The sequence below is a fragment of the Magnolia sinica genome, chromosome 3 (genome assembly GCF_029962835.1).
Source record: "Magnolia sinica isolate HGM2019 chromosome 3, MsV1, whole genome shotgun sequence".
Taxonomy (NCBI): domain Eukaryota; kingdom Viridiplantae; phylum Streptophyta; class Magnoliopsida; order Magnoliales; family Magnoliaceae; genus Magnolia; species Magnolia sinica.
Window position 1 is genome coordinate 127860481 of NC_080575.1, and position 17059 is coordinate 127877539.

The following is a 17059-nucleotide window of genomic DNA, read 5'->3' on the forward strand; positions in this document are numbered from 1 at the left end:
CCCACTGGTTCAGTTGGGCAGGCTTGTGACTTTCCGCCAAGGTATTCCATGTCAGTAACGGTGGCTGTAGCGCTCACTACCATTACCGATACGGGTATTGGCCCGATATAGGGGCGTAATGACTATTACGACCCCCATAATGGTTGGAAATTTTCTTTTGCCCAGACAATTTTGAAAAAATAATTAGAAAATTCATAATAGCCTAAATATTCCAAATATGTATTCATGTTTTTATTTTGAACATATTTATGGTAGTGTAATGGTACACTCTTTGGTGAGAGTGATGTATTGAGCTATCTAGTGAATTTGTGAACACGAGTATATGTCTATAATGTTTGCACATCACAATCATGTATTAGAACTATAAATCATAAAAAGGTGTAAATACTAATTTAATTTTTTGAAAAAATTGCCCTTGGAGCTTTTACGCGCTCAAATCACTTCAATCTATGGTTTTAATTTTAAAAACTATAGTATGAGTAATTGAAATCTATTATCATGGAAACGTCCACTGTTTAAACCTTTGTGAACACGAGTATATGCCTATAATGTTTGCACATCACAATCATGTATTAGAACTATAAATCATAAAAAGGTGTAAATACTAATTTAATTTTTTGAAAAAATTGCCCTTGGAGCTTTTATGCGATCAAATCACTTCAATCTATGGTTTTAATTTTAAAAACTATAGTATGAGTAATTGAAATCTATTATCATGGAAACGTCCACTGTTTAAACCTTTGTGAACACGAGTATATGCCTATAATGTTTGCACATCACAATCATGTATTAGAACTATAAATCATAAAAAGGTGTAAATACTAATTTAATTTTTTGAAGAAATTGCCCTTGGAGCTTTTATGCAATCAAATCACTTCAATCTATGGTTTTAATTTTAAAAACTATAGTACAAGTAATTGAAATCTATTATAATGGAAACGTCCACTGTTTAAACCTTCCCGGATCTGATCATGATGTTTGTATGTCATCCGAATTGTTCACGAGGTAATTGCCACTTGAATCAATCTAAAAGACAAATACTAACTATATCCTAAACTATTTTGGCCCAAGAAAGTTTCAATGGTGGGCATTCAATCTCCACTGTTTCCTATGGTGTGGCCCACCTGATGGATTCAGTCGGTTGGTGGGGGTAACCCCTAGTTCGTTCAGGCTGTGACTGTGGCCCTACTTAATGTAAGTGTTGTATATCCATGTGGTCCATTCGTGTTGCTGGCACCAAGGCAGTCAATAGGTTGGGTCCAGGTAATCCCATTCCTAGACAGAGGCTCTGGCTCCTATCTGGTCAGGTCCCACCAATTGGGTGCCATATTTGACTTTCTTTTCCTCATTTTAGTTAATATTAATTAATTATTAGAGTTTATGGTTTAAATAAATCATTAGTTATATTTTTATTTCTTAAAAACTCACATTTTTTCCCATTGCATTGAATTATTCAAATGAGCCTCGTTTTCTGGCCCGAGCCAGATTTGCTGCCCATTCCGCTCATCAGTGCAATATGGCTTAAGCTTAGGTGATATGAACTGATGATTTGATGGGCCCCTTGCAGGATGGAAGCGCTTCAAATATATCTCAAGCTTGAAGATCTTAACCTTTTGATCAGTGTCCTAGACATATACTGTTAATAATAAAATGATAGGGATCCTACCAGGAAAAAAAAAAATTTCCTATGGGTACAACTCTTACTTGAAAAAGTGAAAATAAAATAAAATATTCTTTATATGTGATAGAACAAACTCTAATATTTTAATTTAGTTTGGTCATAATTAAATTTATTTATCAGACTGGTCTTCAATTGCTCAAAACATCCCTTTCCAAAGGGAGGAACAAAACAAGATGATTTTGTTCCGTAAAGAAGGCCACACATTGAATGGCTATTATACTCCAGAATGCTTTAGATGTGGTCCATCTAATGAATGGTTGCAAGTCTGCATTTATAAAAGGCAAAAAAGCTAGATATGCAATCAGTTAGAAATTACATACGTGACATACAAGTAATTCAAATTAATTCTTTGCAAACGGAGGATATTTATTGGACAGTTAAATATGAAAAATATCCAACCATCCTTTAATTTGAGGATTGGTCCGCCAATCTTCTTTTAGTAGTGTGATCTATAGTCTGGCTTCCACTATTTTAATTTGAGTTTATGTGTACCACGTGTACAATTTTCTTAGTGCCTGCATATGAACCGTTCTACTTGGCCCGAGTATCAAATAACTCCCCTTTGTCTCCAGCTCATTGGTCCAGCTGGTCGAGATAAGGAATCATCGAGCCACCGTATGTGTAATCTATGTGTTTTATATCCATGCCGTTGATCCATATTGCCAGCTCATTTTAGGGCGGTATACACTCCACCTTTAAATCGACTAAACCTCACACGCTGATTTTGGCTTATCATCAACTAAAGCCGTTGTACAGCCCCAAGGATGTCTACCGGACTGGATCAGCTAAGGTTAGAGGGTACGGATAATAGAGAAGTTGAGGGAGTACTGGCGCCAGTGCGGCCACCAACCATGCACATATTGGAAAAATGCATGAATACCAATCCGGCCTCACCCGTAGTCCGTAGACCACGGGTGAGTTAACATGCTCAGATACGGTAGTGCGTCAACCGTATTCAGGTACGTATTACGCACCACCGTATCCAAGCTTGGCTAATCTCTTTTTGCCATGACTGGTCAAGAACCGTATGGTCAGCCAATCCAATTCGCCACAGTAACCTTTCGTCGTACTAGCAACTCATCTGGCCGTGATGTACAACCACCATTAGCCTGTAGAAGCAGCTCCAGGGTAGACTGTTATAGAGGGGGCAAAGAGTTCATAAGGGAGAGCAGAGAGATTTCAGCGCAGAGAGGCTGGAAGGTCGAAGAGAGTGGAATGCGGGTGAAGCTCTGTCAAAATGACTTCCCCGGTTTGTTGCAGTACACCTCTCTCTCGCTCCACGATTCTTATTCACTCCCCAAGTATAGGATTGTGATGTAGTAATAAACTCGGTGAGACCGAAGTCGAATCCCAAGGGACTGATACTGTACGTTATCTGAAACTAAGTAGAACTAGAACTAGACTAAGATGTAATCTAAATCAAATAGAATTTAAAGAATAATTGTGGAGTAATTATCTAAAACTTTAAACAATTCAGGGAAGGGAAACTAGGGATTCAGATGATCCACTTGTAGAGATCAGGGAGATCTTGTGCCTGCATTAAGAATCATGGAAATCAAACTGAATTTACTTGATTTAGTCTTCACGTGATGAAAGGAATATGAATCAGAATGGATTCCATTATCAAACCATGCCCAGGAGACAGAGTAAACAACAGAATTAAACCAATTACCAACTAATCAGATGATTATGAAGGTTAGGAAGGTTACCGTCATCCAACCATGCTCAGCAAACAATGGCGAACAACAGGGCTTCCTGACGTCACAATCAAAATAAAGAAAAAGAGATACTCAAACTCATTGCAAACCCATTGTAATGTCAGTCACAACATGCCATTAAAGACTACAAATATTCTCATAATAAAATTAAATCAAAAATCAATTCAGTCTAAATAAAAGGCATAGCAATAGTCTCCCATCACGCTACAGGCTTCACCTCTTAGCCCTAGCTAAGAGGTTCAGCCAGACATGGATGAGTTGGATCTCTTAAAAATAAACAAATTATAATAAAAATAAAAAGAAGAAGAAACTCTCTAGCCTCCTAGTCTGCTCCACGGCTACCTCCAGCCCCACGTTCAAGCTTCCCTGTTTAAAAAGAATCCCCCACCGATCCCTTTTCTCTTCCTTTTTTATAGGCAGCCCAAGCATCCGTTCGTATCGGTGTGCGAAAGGGAACCTCCTTGCTGCCGTAGGTGGTCGGTGATATTGCGTGGCTTTTACGCATCCAGGAACGCACGTCCCTGTTTTGGTGCAACAAATCTTGGAAACCGACTTGCGTCGGCTCGGAATTGTGGAAGATGACGGCCCATATTTCTGATTTGACTTCATGAACGGGATCAGGACCCCCCTTGGCATCCTTTGGACGGATCAGATCATCTATCTGATCATCCCCTTAATCGCTCAGTGGCCCACTGCGGCCGGTTTTTGCGGACGCAGAGCCTACGCACGATCCTTCGCCGGTAAGATCGGTGGGCCCATGATCTGCATCAGTGGTGAAATCCAGTCCGTCCACTAGTCTCAGCTCGAAAAACCGTTTTGAGATGGTCGGTTTTGGATTGGGTTGAGCGTGACCCATTGAATTTTAAACCGGCCATCCGTCTTCCGTTTGAACGATCGAAAATCGATCTCTGATGTATCTTAGAATTTCTCCACCTAGGCCATGGTAACATGGACCCTGGGAGTCTGATGAATGTTCCAGATTTATCATCTGGAGAGCGAGGGGGGCCCACTGATGAAAAACGGACGAACAGCGTCCGTCCGCTGTTGCTGCGGAAGAAGAAGACGGGTCAGCCCATCTTTGACCGGGCTGACCGTCCGGTGCACGGCGGTGCGTGTACACCATGTACACGCACTGTTCATGTAGGGTCCACTGTGATGTTCGTGAGACATCTGCTCTGTCCATTTGCTCTGTCACTCCATTTAAGGCGTTGAGAACAAAATTGAAGCATTTTCAGATACCAGGCGGGCCCTAAATCACTGACTTATAGGCTGATCTGTCCGTTGGGCCACTTCCAGATGGATTCAATGGCTGAAATTTGATGTGTACGGTTAGTTTTTGGTCCTCGAGCCATGTATAAAGTTTTGAGCTGAACAGATAATGGAAACCCAGTGATCTTGCATTCTGGCTGACTTTCAGGCCACTTGAACTTTAGTTTCTCGATTTTCGCGGATTCCTGGCGTGTAATTCTGTCGATCTTGGTCCCCTGGAGTTCGTCGCTTGCCTTGGTGACTTCGGACCATTAAATTCATGCTTTTAGTACCTTTTCCCAGTCCAGGCTCGTAAATACGCCCTGCAACACAAACACGATTTAAATCGGGCCGTTAAACAGTATCATGTTTGAAAATCCAGGCAATAATAAGGTCTGATATACAATATTTGACCCTCAACACAACCCCCAACCAGCATCTTGCTAGTCCCGTGCAAGGTATGCGAAAAATAAATTGAGAATTACAGGACAATTTCTACGAACTCAAGAGATTTATGAAAAATAAAAAAAATACTCAAATTCTAAGATTCATGAATGTTGGCATTACTTTCTCCTGAAATCAAGCTCACGGTAAACTTCATAATCAAGCTCAAATATTAATCCATTAATTAGAACGATTCTAAATATTGAGTTCCATGGGTGTATCGTGTAAGCTCGACTTATCATTAAGGTTCACTTCTTAATTTCATGATATTATTGGTAAATACTAAGATAATTCATAATAACTAAAACTTTCCTCATGGATCATCTTTTCATTAATCGACCTTTGATATATATATATTTTTTTCATTAAAATACCGCCAAGGGGAGGAATCAAATCTTCACCTATAGGGAGCAAACCTATGATGAAGACCATTGCCTACCCCTTTCCGCTGGCTACTTTGGGAAACTGGACCTTCACCTATAGGGAGCAAACCTATGGTGAAGATTATTCACCCAATCCTTTCAATTTTCTCAGGCCGGTTCCTTTCATGCTTAGTAAGTACCAAGAAAATCCTTCAATATCAAACTGAAACCTTAATGTGAAAGCGAGATGTGACATGTGAGATCATAACTCAATCAATGTGTACAACTTCTAATTCTGGATTAACAATTCAAACTTAATTATGCAATCCAATAGATACTGAATCCAGGCGTCTTAAATTTCCAACATCATGTATCTTGAAATTCCAAGTGCCCTGGATGACTGTCAAAGTCCCTTCGAATTCACAAGAAAGTCCAGAAAAATTAAAAAATTTCACAATTTTTGTTCAAGATCAAGAAAATGTTGATTAGGTCACCTAATCTCTCACCCCTAACCTATAATCTACATTGTCCTCAATGTAAAAGATATGAGCGTGCAATGCACTTGGGACAACGAAAAGTAAATATGAAGTGATGGGAAGATAGTACCTGGATGATGAATCGAGAGACACTTTCCAAGAGATCGCAGCATGGGGGTCGGTCAGCACGAAAGAGAAAGCAACACAAAAATAACAAAAATAAAATCCTACCTATACCACTTTCGTAGGTGCTCTCGATTGCATTTAGCGTATACAACAAGCCTTTAAACCCCTAGGTTGCCTCTAGTGGACGAGTTGTAGTCTCGTGAGGGTTTGCAGTAATGTTACCCACAAACATTGAACTAACTAATGATAAAAACGAAATGAAATGAAGAGCTGAGTTGCCTCTCAGGAGCGCTAAGTTTACCGTCTTTAGCCAGACAAATAAAGCAACTACCCTAGTCCTATGAAAGCGATAAACCTACCTATACCTCCATCAGATTAGGAGATCAATCTTGGTAAACAGGAGCAGTCAGGGTCATGGACATGTCCTCTAAATCAAATTTCTCGACAAATGGTTTCAATCGATATCCATTGACTTTAAACTCCTTGCCATTGTCGGGATCTCTTATCTCGACGGCCCCATGAGGAAAAACATTAACAACAATGTAAGGGCCGGTCCAACGAGATCGAAGCTTACCCAGAAAGAGATGTAATCGAGAATTGTACAAAAGGACCTTCTGACCAGGCGTGAATGATTTTCGCAAAATGTATTGGTCATAAATGCTTTCATCTTGTCCTTGTAAATTCTCGAATTATCGTACGCATCATTCCGGATTTCCTCAAGTTCATTCAATTGAAGTTTGCGTAGCGAGCCAGCGTTGTCCAGATTGAAATTAAGATTTTTGATCGCCCAGTACGCTTTATGTTCCAGCTCCACAGGCAGGTGACAAGCTTTCCCATAGACAAGTCTAAAGGGAGACATTCCAATAGGAGTTTTAAAGGCAGTACGGTATGCCTATAAGGCATCGGTCAATTGGATTGACCAATCCTTACGATCAAGGTTAACCGTTTTCTCCAAAATGTGTTTAATTTCCCTATTAGAAATCTTAGCTTGCCCACTCGTCTGTGGGTGGTACGGGGTGCTTACCCTATGAGAGATACCGTATTTCTTCATTAAGCTCTCAAATGGTTTATTACAAAAGTGTGAGCCCCCATCACTAATGATGGCTCGAGGCGTTCCGAATCGAGAAAGGATGTTTTCTTTTAGGAATTTAATGACCGTGCGATGGTCATTAGTTCGACACGGAATCGCTTCGACCCATTTAGTGACATAATCCACGGCGAGCAAAATATACAGATTTCCAAACGATTGGGGAAATGGTCCCATGAAATCGATGCCCCACCAATCGAATGCTTCAATGATAAGGATGAGATTCAAAGGCATCATATTTCGACGGGACAATGCTCCCAATTTCTGACAACGCTCACAAGCTTTGCAAAACTCATGAGTGTCCTTAAACATAGTGGGCCAGTAAAAGCCACACTGCAGAATCTTGGCCGTGGTCTTTTTAGCAGAAAAGTGACCACCACAGGCCTGTGAGTGACAGAAGGAGATGATGCTCTGATGCTCATCGTCTGGTATACATCTCCTTAGAATTTGGTCTGAGCAATATTTAAATAAATAAGGATCATCCCAGAAAAAGTTGCACACTTCGGTGAAAAATTTCTTCTTATCTTGCGCAGTCCACTGTGTCGGTATGGCACCTGTAGCAAGATAATTAGCAATATCAGCGAACTAAGGTGAATGGGAGACTCTGAATAGTTGTTCATCAGGGAACATGTCGTTAATATGGGTCGTCTCAAGGGAATCAGAGGTATTAAGGTGAGAAAGGTGATCGGCCACAACGTTTTCTACTCCCTTTTTATCTTTAATTTCCAAATCAAATTCTTGGAGTAGAAGGATCCATCGTATCAGGCGGGGCTTAGAATCATTCTCAGAAAGAAGATACTTCAGTGCCGCATGATCTGTATAGATAATGATCTTGGATCCGATCAAGTAGAACCTAAATTTGTCCAAGGCGAACACTACGCCTAAGAGTTCTTTTTCCGTAGTTGAGTAGTTCACTTGGGCTGAATTTAAAGTCCTACTCGCGTAATGGATGACGTAGGGTCTCTTGTCTTTTCTCTGGCCTAAAATCGCTCCAAGAGCATAATCAAAAGCGTCGCACATAAGCTCAAAAGGAAGGCTCCAGTCAGGTGGCTGCATGATAGGTGCAGTGGTTAACGTGCCCTTAAGCTTGGTGAAAGCTTCATGGCAATGCTCAGTCCACTCGTACGGAACATCCTTTTGAAGAAGACTACATAAAGGACGAGAGAGGAGACTAAAGTCCTCTATGAATCGCCTGTAAAATCCTACGTGTCCTAAGAAGGATCGCACGTCTCTGATATTCTTGGGTGGAGGTAGGTTAGAGATAAGATCAATTTTTACCTTATCTACCTCGATTCCCTTGGACGAGATGATATGCCCAAGGACAATTCCCTTCTGAACCATGAAATGACACTTCTCCCAATTAAGTACCAAGTTATTTTCTTCACATCTTTTCAGCACACGTTTAAGACTTTCCAAGCACTTGCTGAAAGATGGACCGTAAACAGAGAAATCATCCATGAAGACCTCTAGATATTGCCCCATCATATCAGAAAAGATACTAAGCATACATCGCTGAAAGGTGGCAAGGGCATTACATAGTCCGAATGACATCCTTCGGTAGGAAAATGTGGCGTAGGGACATGTAAATGTGGTCTTTTCCTGGTCTTCAGGGGCTATTTCTATCTGGTTGTAGCCCGAATACCCGTTAAGGAAACTGTAATAGGAGTGACCAGCTAACCTTTCCAGGATCTGATCAATGAATGGTAAAGGAAAGTGGTCTTTCCTCGTGACGGTATTTAACTTCCTGTAGTCAATGCACATTCTCCAACCAGTAGTGACTCTAGTTGGCACGAGCTCATTATTAGCATTGGCTATGATGGTGATTCCGGACTTCTTAAGGACCACTTGAGTTGGACTCACCCATTGACTATCAGATATAGGGTATATGATACCCACGTCCAATAGTTTAAGAACCTCAGCCTTAACCACTTCCCTCATGTTTGGATTTAGTCTACGTTGTGGTTGCCGAGCGGTTTTTGCATTATCCTCAAGATATATGCGGTGAGTACAAATCGAGGGATCGATTCCCTTGAAGTCCGCTATCGTCCATCCCAGGGCTCCTTTATGCTCAATGAGAGTAGAGATGAGCATACTCTCCTGTTCTTTCTCCAGGTGGGCAGAGATCACTACCGGGTATGTCTCATCTTGACCTAAATAGGCATATTTCAAATCAGGGGGCAAAAGTTTTAGGTCAAGCTTCGGCGGCTTGAGGTTAGACGGTAAAGGCACTACATCGGTTTGTGGCAATTCTTCAAATTGTGGCCTCCACTGGTTAACTTCAAGTACCGGTGCAGTATCAAGCAAGGCACACGTCTTCCTAATCATGTCATCATCAAAATCATGGGAGTGGGCCAGACACGTCTCTAGAGAGTCGGAGGATAAGGTTAGAGGTGTCGTATCTTCCACTAAAGAGTCAATCATGTTAATGTCGTGGAAATCATCATCCTCCTCTATGTTTCTGTCGTTATTGAAAAAAATGTTTGACTCCAATGTCATATTCCCAAAAGACATAGTCATGACACCATTCCTGCAATTGATAATTGCATTTGAAGTGGCAAGGAATGGATGGCCAAAAATGACGAGGATCTGAGTGCTTATGTTATTGATGAGTTCGGTGTCCAGGATGATAAAATCTACAGGGTAGTAAATCTATCAACTTGGACCAACACATCCTCAATTATCTCTCTTAGTACATGAACAGAGCGATCAGCAAGTTGTAGTGTGGTTAGGGTGGGTTTTAATTCACCCAAACCTAACTGTTTGTATACCGAGTAGGGAATCAGATTGACGCTCGCTCCTAAGTCAAGAAGTGTGTGATCAATTCGATGGTTCCCGATTACACATGATATGGTTGGGCTATCGGGATCTTTGAATTTCTGTGGCACGTCTTGCTTTAGGATAGCACTCACTTTCTCAGTCAAGAAAATTTTCTTTTGAATACTTTGCCGTCTTTTGGTCGTGCATAAGTCTTTCAGAAATTTGGCATATGAAGGAATCTGTTTCACGACATCAAGTAGAGGAATGTTGACTTTTACTTGTTTCAACACCTCTAGGATATCCTGAGAGTTAGAGAGAGGTTTTGGTGAAACCAACCGTTAGGGGAACGGAGCAACTGGCTTCTCTAGAAGTTCCAGTTCTAATTTTTGTGGGGCATCACTGGATCCATCATTGTTGTCCTCTTCTGGTTCTTGAGGCTTTTCGGGCCTAACCAGAAGAGTTTTATCAATGATTTTTCCACTCCTAAGAGTGGTGATGGATTTAGCGTGCCTCATCTGATTTGAAGAGTTGGGATCATTAATCTCGTACTGCGGTTTAGGATTGGGGAGAGGTTGGCATCCCCTTTTCTATAACCGTCATACGAGAATCTATCTTTTGCATAAAATCTGTAATTCCCCGCATTGCCTGAGCCAGCTCTTGTATGGAATTTTGAACCGGTTCCTCTTGAGGTTTCACTTGGTTTGGATTTTGATTGAAGAAACCTTGAGGGGTAGCCGTTTGTCCATTCCTCCAACTAAAGTTTGGATGATTTTTCCAACCAGGATTGTACGTATTAGAGTTAGGTCCAGTAAAAGGTCTTTGATAGTTGTTTACGACATTAGCTTGTTCATTCAAACCTCCTCGAAAGGCGGGTATCGTAGGATAATTTTCAGTTGTATGAATGTTGCAATCACAGATGTCACAAACAATTTCATTAACCTTATCCTTCTTTCCTTCCATGGCCTCCACTTTCCTTATGAGCGTAGTCACTTTACACTTGAGATGATCCTCTTCTTTCAAGAGATATAATCCACCTTTCTCCTTTAATTAAGTCGGCCTAGACGTGGTGTTCGACTTTGGGTAATAGTCCCATGATTGTGTTTTTTCAGCAAGACTATCGAGGTAATCCCATACCTCGTCAACATCTTTATTAATGAACTCTCCATTACACATTGTCTCGACCATTTGGCGCATGGAAGATGTCAGTCCATCATAGAAAAAATTTGTAATGCGCCACGTTTCAAATCCGTGTTGTGGGCATGAACTGACCAAATCTTTAAACCTTTCCCAACATTGGAAGAATGTTTCATCTTCCTTTTGGGCAAAGTTCATGATTGCTTTTCTGAGGGTAATCGTTTTATGATGTGGGAAGAATTTTTTTATGAATTCCCTCTGCATGTCGTTCCATGTGCCAATGGATCTAGGAAGCAGTGAATGTAACCACATCTTAGCTTTCTCTTTTAAGGAAAAAGGAAAGAGTTTCAGCCTGATTGTATCCTCAGATACATTAGGAAAACATAATGTAGCTATATTCTCATCGAACTCTTTCAAATGTAAATATGGACTCTCTGATTCAAGTCCATGGAATTTGGGAAGGAGTTGGATAACTCCTGGCTTAATGTCCATTTGTCCTGTGTTTTCAGGAAAAATCATGCATGAGGGCGTACTCACTCCCGCCGGTTGTAGATAATCTCGTAAAGTACGAGGCGGGGGTGCCCGATGCACCTCATTCTCATCTTGGGTATCCTCCACCCTAGGTAGAAGTAGAGGAGGTTGGTCTTCAGCCATAACTTCAAATAACTCAGGAGATTTCGAGTGGTGTCTAGTCCTGCGATGGATAGTCAACCCCTCAACCAATCCTCCTTCAGTCAAGAGACGTCGAGTGTTGTCACGGGCCCACTTTGGCATGAAACACTCGCAACCCTCAATCAAATTCAAAGCCTAATCCTAAGAAAGGAAAAGAAAATCTAAAAAGAAAGAGAGGGAGAGTTGGAAAGAAATTACCAATTTGAAGCCCCTAAGTCAATGACTTGCAAAAAAAAACAAACAAGTCAGTTCTAAAGAGAATGTCTAGAGTAAAAAAAAAAATCTTTAAAAAGGAAGATAGAAGTAAACTAGTTTCTAAAAGGAGAAAGTCCTACACTAAAAAGTAAATTAAAAAGAGATATGAAAAATAGAAAGTAGAGAGAAAGAACTTACCGAATTAGAAATTTCTATCTTAAAGGCCTACACAATAGGAAAGTTTAGTTTATAAACAAAAATTCTATGAGTAGAAAATTAGGAAACAAAATTAGATTCTAAAAGAGTTAGAATTAGAAAGTTATTACAAGACAAAAATAGAAAGTTAATTTCTAAAAAGGGGAAAGAAATAACCTAGTTTCTAAAAATAAACTATTTCCTACTGATTGGAAGATACTAGAATTAGAAAATTTCTAAAATTTAAACCCTAATTTTAAAAGTAGAAAAAGTAGAAAAATTAGGAAGGAATTACCAATTTAGAAACTTATGTCAGGATCCTACAAAACATGGAAACAAGTTAGTTCTATAAATCAATTAAAAACCTAAAACTAAAGTTAGTCAAATTCTAATATTAAACTAATTCTAAACCTAATTAATTTCAGAGAATCGCAACCGTCAGTCCCTGGCAATGGCGCCAAAAACTTGTTCACTCCCCAAGTATAGGGTTGTGATATAGTAATAAACTCGGTGAGACCGATGTCGAATCCCAAGGAACTGATACCTGTACGTTATCTGAAATTAAGTAGAACTAGAACTAGACTAAAATGTAATCTAAATCAAATAGAATTTAAGGAATAATTGTGGAGTAATTATCTAAAACTTTAAACAATTCAGGGAAGGGAAACTAGGGATTCAGAGGATCCACTTGTAGAGATCAGGGAGATCTTATGCCTGCATTAAGAATCATGAAAATCAAACTGAACTTACTTGATTTAGTCTTCACGTGATGAAAGGAATATAAATCAGAATGAATTCCATCATCAAACCATGCCCAGGAGACAGAGCAAACAACAGAATTAAACCAATTACCAACCAATCAGATGATTATGAAGGTTAGGAAGGATACCGCCATCCAACCATGCCCAGGAGACGATGGCGAACAATAGGGCTTCCTGACGCCACAATCAAAATAAGGAAAAAGAGATACTCAAACCCATTGCAAACCCATTATAATGTCAGTCAGAACAGGCCATTAAAGACTACAAATATTCTCATAATAAAATTAAATCAAAAATCAATTCAATCTAAATAAAAGGCATAGCAATAGTCTCCCATCACGCTACAAGCTTCACCTCTTAGCCCTAGCTAAGAGGTTCAGCCAGACATGGATGAGCTGGATCTCTTAAAAATAAACAAATTATAATAAAAATAAAAAAGAAGAAGAAACTCTCTAGCCTCCTAGTCTGCTCTACGGCTGCCTCCAGCCCCACGTTCAAGCTTCCCTGTTCAAAAAGAATCCCCCACCGATCCCTTTTCTCTTCCTTTTTTATAGGCAGCCCAAGCATCCGTTCGTATCGGTGTGCGAAAGGGAACCTCCTTGCTGCCGTAGGTGGTCGGTGATATTGCGTGGCTTTTACGCATCCAGGAACGCACGTCCCTGTTTTGGTGCAGCAAATCTTGGAAACCGACTTGCGTCGGCTCGGAATTGTGGAGGATGACTGCCCATATTTCTGATTTGACTTCATGAACGGGATCAGGACCCCCCTTGGCATCCTCTGGACGGATCAGATCATCTATCTGATCATCCCCTTGATCGCTCAGTGGCCCACTGCGGCTGGTTTTTGCGGACGCAGAGCCTGCGCACGATCCTTCGCTGGTAAGATCGGTGGGCCCATGATCTGCATCAGCGGTGAAATCCAGTCCGTCCACTAGTCTCAGCTCGAAAAACCGTTTTGAGATGGTCGATTTTGGATTGGGTTGAGCGTGGCCCATTGAATTTTAAACCGGCCGTCTGTCTTCCGTTTGAATGATTGAAAATCGATCTCTGATGTATCTTGGAATTTCTCCACCTAGGCCATGGTAACATGGACCCTGGGAGTCTGATGAATGGTCCAGATTTATCATCTGGAGAGCGAGGGGGGCCCACTGATGAAAAACGGACGAACAGCGTTCGTCCGTTGTTGCTGCGGAAGAAGAAGACGGGTCAGCCCGTCTTTGACCGGGCTGACTGTCCGGTGCACGGCGGTGCGTGTACACCATGTACACTCACTGTTCATGTAGGGTCCACTGTGATGTTCGTGAGACATTTGCTCCGTCCATTTGGTCTGTCACTCCATTTAAGGCGTTGAGAACAAAATTGAAGCATTTTCAGATACCAGGCGGGCCCCAAATCACTGACTTATAGGCTGATCTGTCCGTTGGGCCACTTCCAGAGGGATCTATGGCTGAAATTTGACGTGTACGGTTAGTTTTTGGTCCTCGAGCCATGTATAAAGTTTTGAGCCGAACAGATGATGGAAACCCAGTGATCTTGCATTCTGGCTGACTTTCAGGCCGCTTGAGCTTTAGTTTCTCGATTTTCGCGGATCCCTGACGTGTAATTCCGTCGATCTTGGTCCCCTAGAGTCCGTCGCTTGCCTTGGTGATTTCAGCCATTAAATCCATGCTTTTAATACCTTTTCCCAGTCCAGGCTCGTAAATACGCCCTGCAACACAAACACGATTTAAATCGGGCCGTTAAACAGTATTATGTTTGAAAATCCAAGCAATAACAGGGTCTGATATACAATATTTGACCCTCAACAATTCTCTTTCTCCATGACAAACGCATTCTAACTTTCTGGTATTTTAAGAATTTTTTTTTTTTTGTCTATATCTGCTTCAATGAAAAAGTCAAAAGTAATAGATAAAACGAAAGTTAACGAGTAAAGCCAGAGATAAAGATGTCCGGATCAAATTGCATTCCGCTGCGTATAATCCCTTCATTATTTCAATGTCTACACCCACTCACACTTTTTATTATACTTTTTGTTTCTTTTGTATTTTGCCATTGAAGTTCTAAAAAGCTTGTAAAGTATGGCTTAATCCTACTTATCTTATTTACTTTATTATTTTACTTACTTGGGGCTTAAAAAGCTTGTGAAGTATGACTTAATTTATGCAACATTGGAAGTTTCCCAATTATGTAAAAAAATCATACAATTTTGAATTATTTAAAAAAACATACAACTCCAAGTAGAGACATTGCTTCATTAGAACCCTTCCTTTTTCATAACCGGCCCCTTTATTCGGAACCCACGGTGTAGATCAACCGGGAGTAACTCAAGTTAAGAATCCTTTGGATTTCTTGTCTTTTGGGTCATTTTATGGATCTTAGCCAACCATGAATTTTGAGGCTTTATTTTGACTAGGGGCGGCCCTCTACAACACCTTGAGCATCTAAGCACACCAGTCTATTAATCTTGAAAAGTTAGTATGGAGCCAAAGAAACAAAATCAAGTTAAACAAATCATTCACATCCTTTTAATGGCCACAAAAGTTTTTGGGCCACAAGTTTTCGATCTAGCTGGTATTTGTGTTTCCTCGTCATATAAGCCTTCGTGGCCTTATCAATAGGTTGTGTGGCAAATAAACATTAAAGTGGGCCCTAGTAAGTTTCAAGAATGGGTTCTCAATCATTGGTATTTCCTATGGTGTGGTCCACCTGGGATTTGGATCTACATCATTTTTTGGGCTTGTGCCTTAAAAAGATATGAAAAACATATGGACGGCATAGACATAAAATATATACATCAAGGTGGGGCCCACAGTCACGGATCCACCAAGGTGGGTGGTCACTCGATCCACCAAATCTGCGTCCGTACAGACGTTTCCCCAGCGGAAACGGATTGGCTACTCCCTGCCACCATCTAATGGCTAGTAGTCATGCGCTATGGGCCTCACCATGATGTATGTGTTTCATCCATGCCGTCCATCTATTTTTCTAGATCATTTTATGGTATGATGCCAAAAATGAGATATATCCCAACCTTAAGTGGACCACATCGCAGGAAACAGTGTTGAATGAACGTGGACCATTGAAAACTTTTTTGGGAGTTTTGGATCAAGCTAGTCCTTGTTTTTTCCCTTCATTGGATCTGTATGGCCCTTTAAAAAAAAAAAAAAAAAAACACGCGCACACACCACCACACACTCACACCTTATTAGGATTTCACCACCTATGGATCTGTATGACCTAATCAACATGTTTGATGTCAAATAAACAGTACAGTGAGTGTTAGGAGGATTTTAAGGGTGGATATCCAATTACCATTGTTTCCTTTGGTGTGGTCCACCTGCCATTTATATCCCTCTCATCTTTGGGATGAAGCCCTGAACTGATCTATAAAAATGGATGAACAGAATGAGACCCCACCATGATGTATGTATTTCACCTATGCCGTCCATCCATTTGTGTAGATCACTTTACAGTATGAAACAAAAAAAAAAATGAGGTACATCCCAATCTCGACTGAACCACATTACAGTAAACAGTGTTGATGAGCATTGACTGTTATAAACCTTTTAAGGGCTATAAAAATTTTCGATCAAGCTGATCTTTGTTATTTTTCCCTTCACCTTGGCCTTTATGACCTGATCAAGAAATTGGATGTCAAAGAAACAGTACAGTGGGCCTTAAGAGGATTTTAATGGTGGATATCCAATCACTATTGTTTTCTTGTGGTGTGTTCCACCTGTGATTTATATCTCTCTTGTTTTTGGGATCAAGATCTATAATGATATGTAAAAATGGATGAACAGAATGAATGAAATACATACATGATGTTGGCCCACAGAGCACCGACCACAGCCACCGGGCTGGTGGCAAGGGGTCCCCGCATAAGCTCCAAATCGAGGAAGCGGATGGGCTAGTGCACCACACACCAGCGATCTAGCTTGTGTATTGACGTCGGTGAGTTCTTTGGGTCCCATCATGAGGTATGTGTTATATCCAAACCGTCCATCCATTTTGCGTTTGCGAGCTCATCGTAATGCTTGATCTAAAAAATAAAGCAGATCTAAAGATCAAGTGGACCACACTATAAAAAGCGGTGGGGGTTGAACGTATACCATTGAAACCCTTTTGGGGGTCATTGATAGAAGTTTTGGATCAACATGATATTTGTTTTTCCTCTTCATCAAGGTCTTTGTCACCATATGAA

The 17059-nt window shown here is 40.7% G+C and overlaps 1 non-coding gene across 1 annotated transcript; it reads left to right on the top strand.

Annotated features, from left to right (window-relative positions):
- Window positions 1-11142: 11142 nt before the first annotated feature.
- On the top strand, window positions 11143-11249 carry LOC131241621 (small nucleolar RNA R71). The gene has a single exon (XR_009169182.1). It is a non-coding gene; the product is annotated as a small nucleolar RNA R71 (small nucleolar RNA).
- Window positions 11250-17059: the final 5810 nt, after the last annotated feature.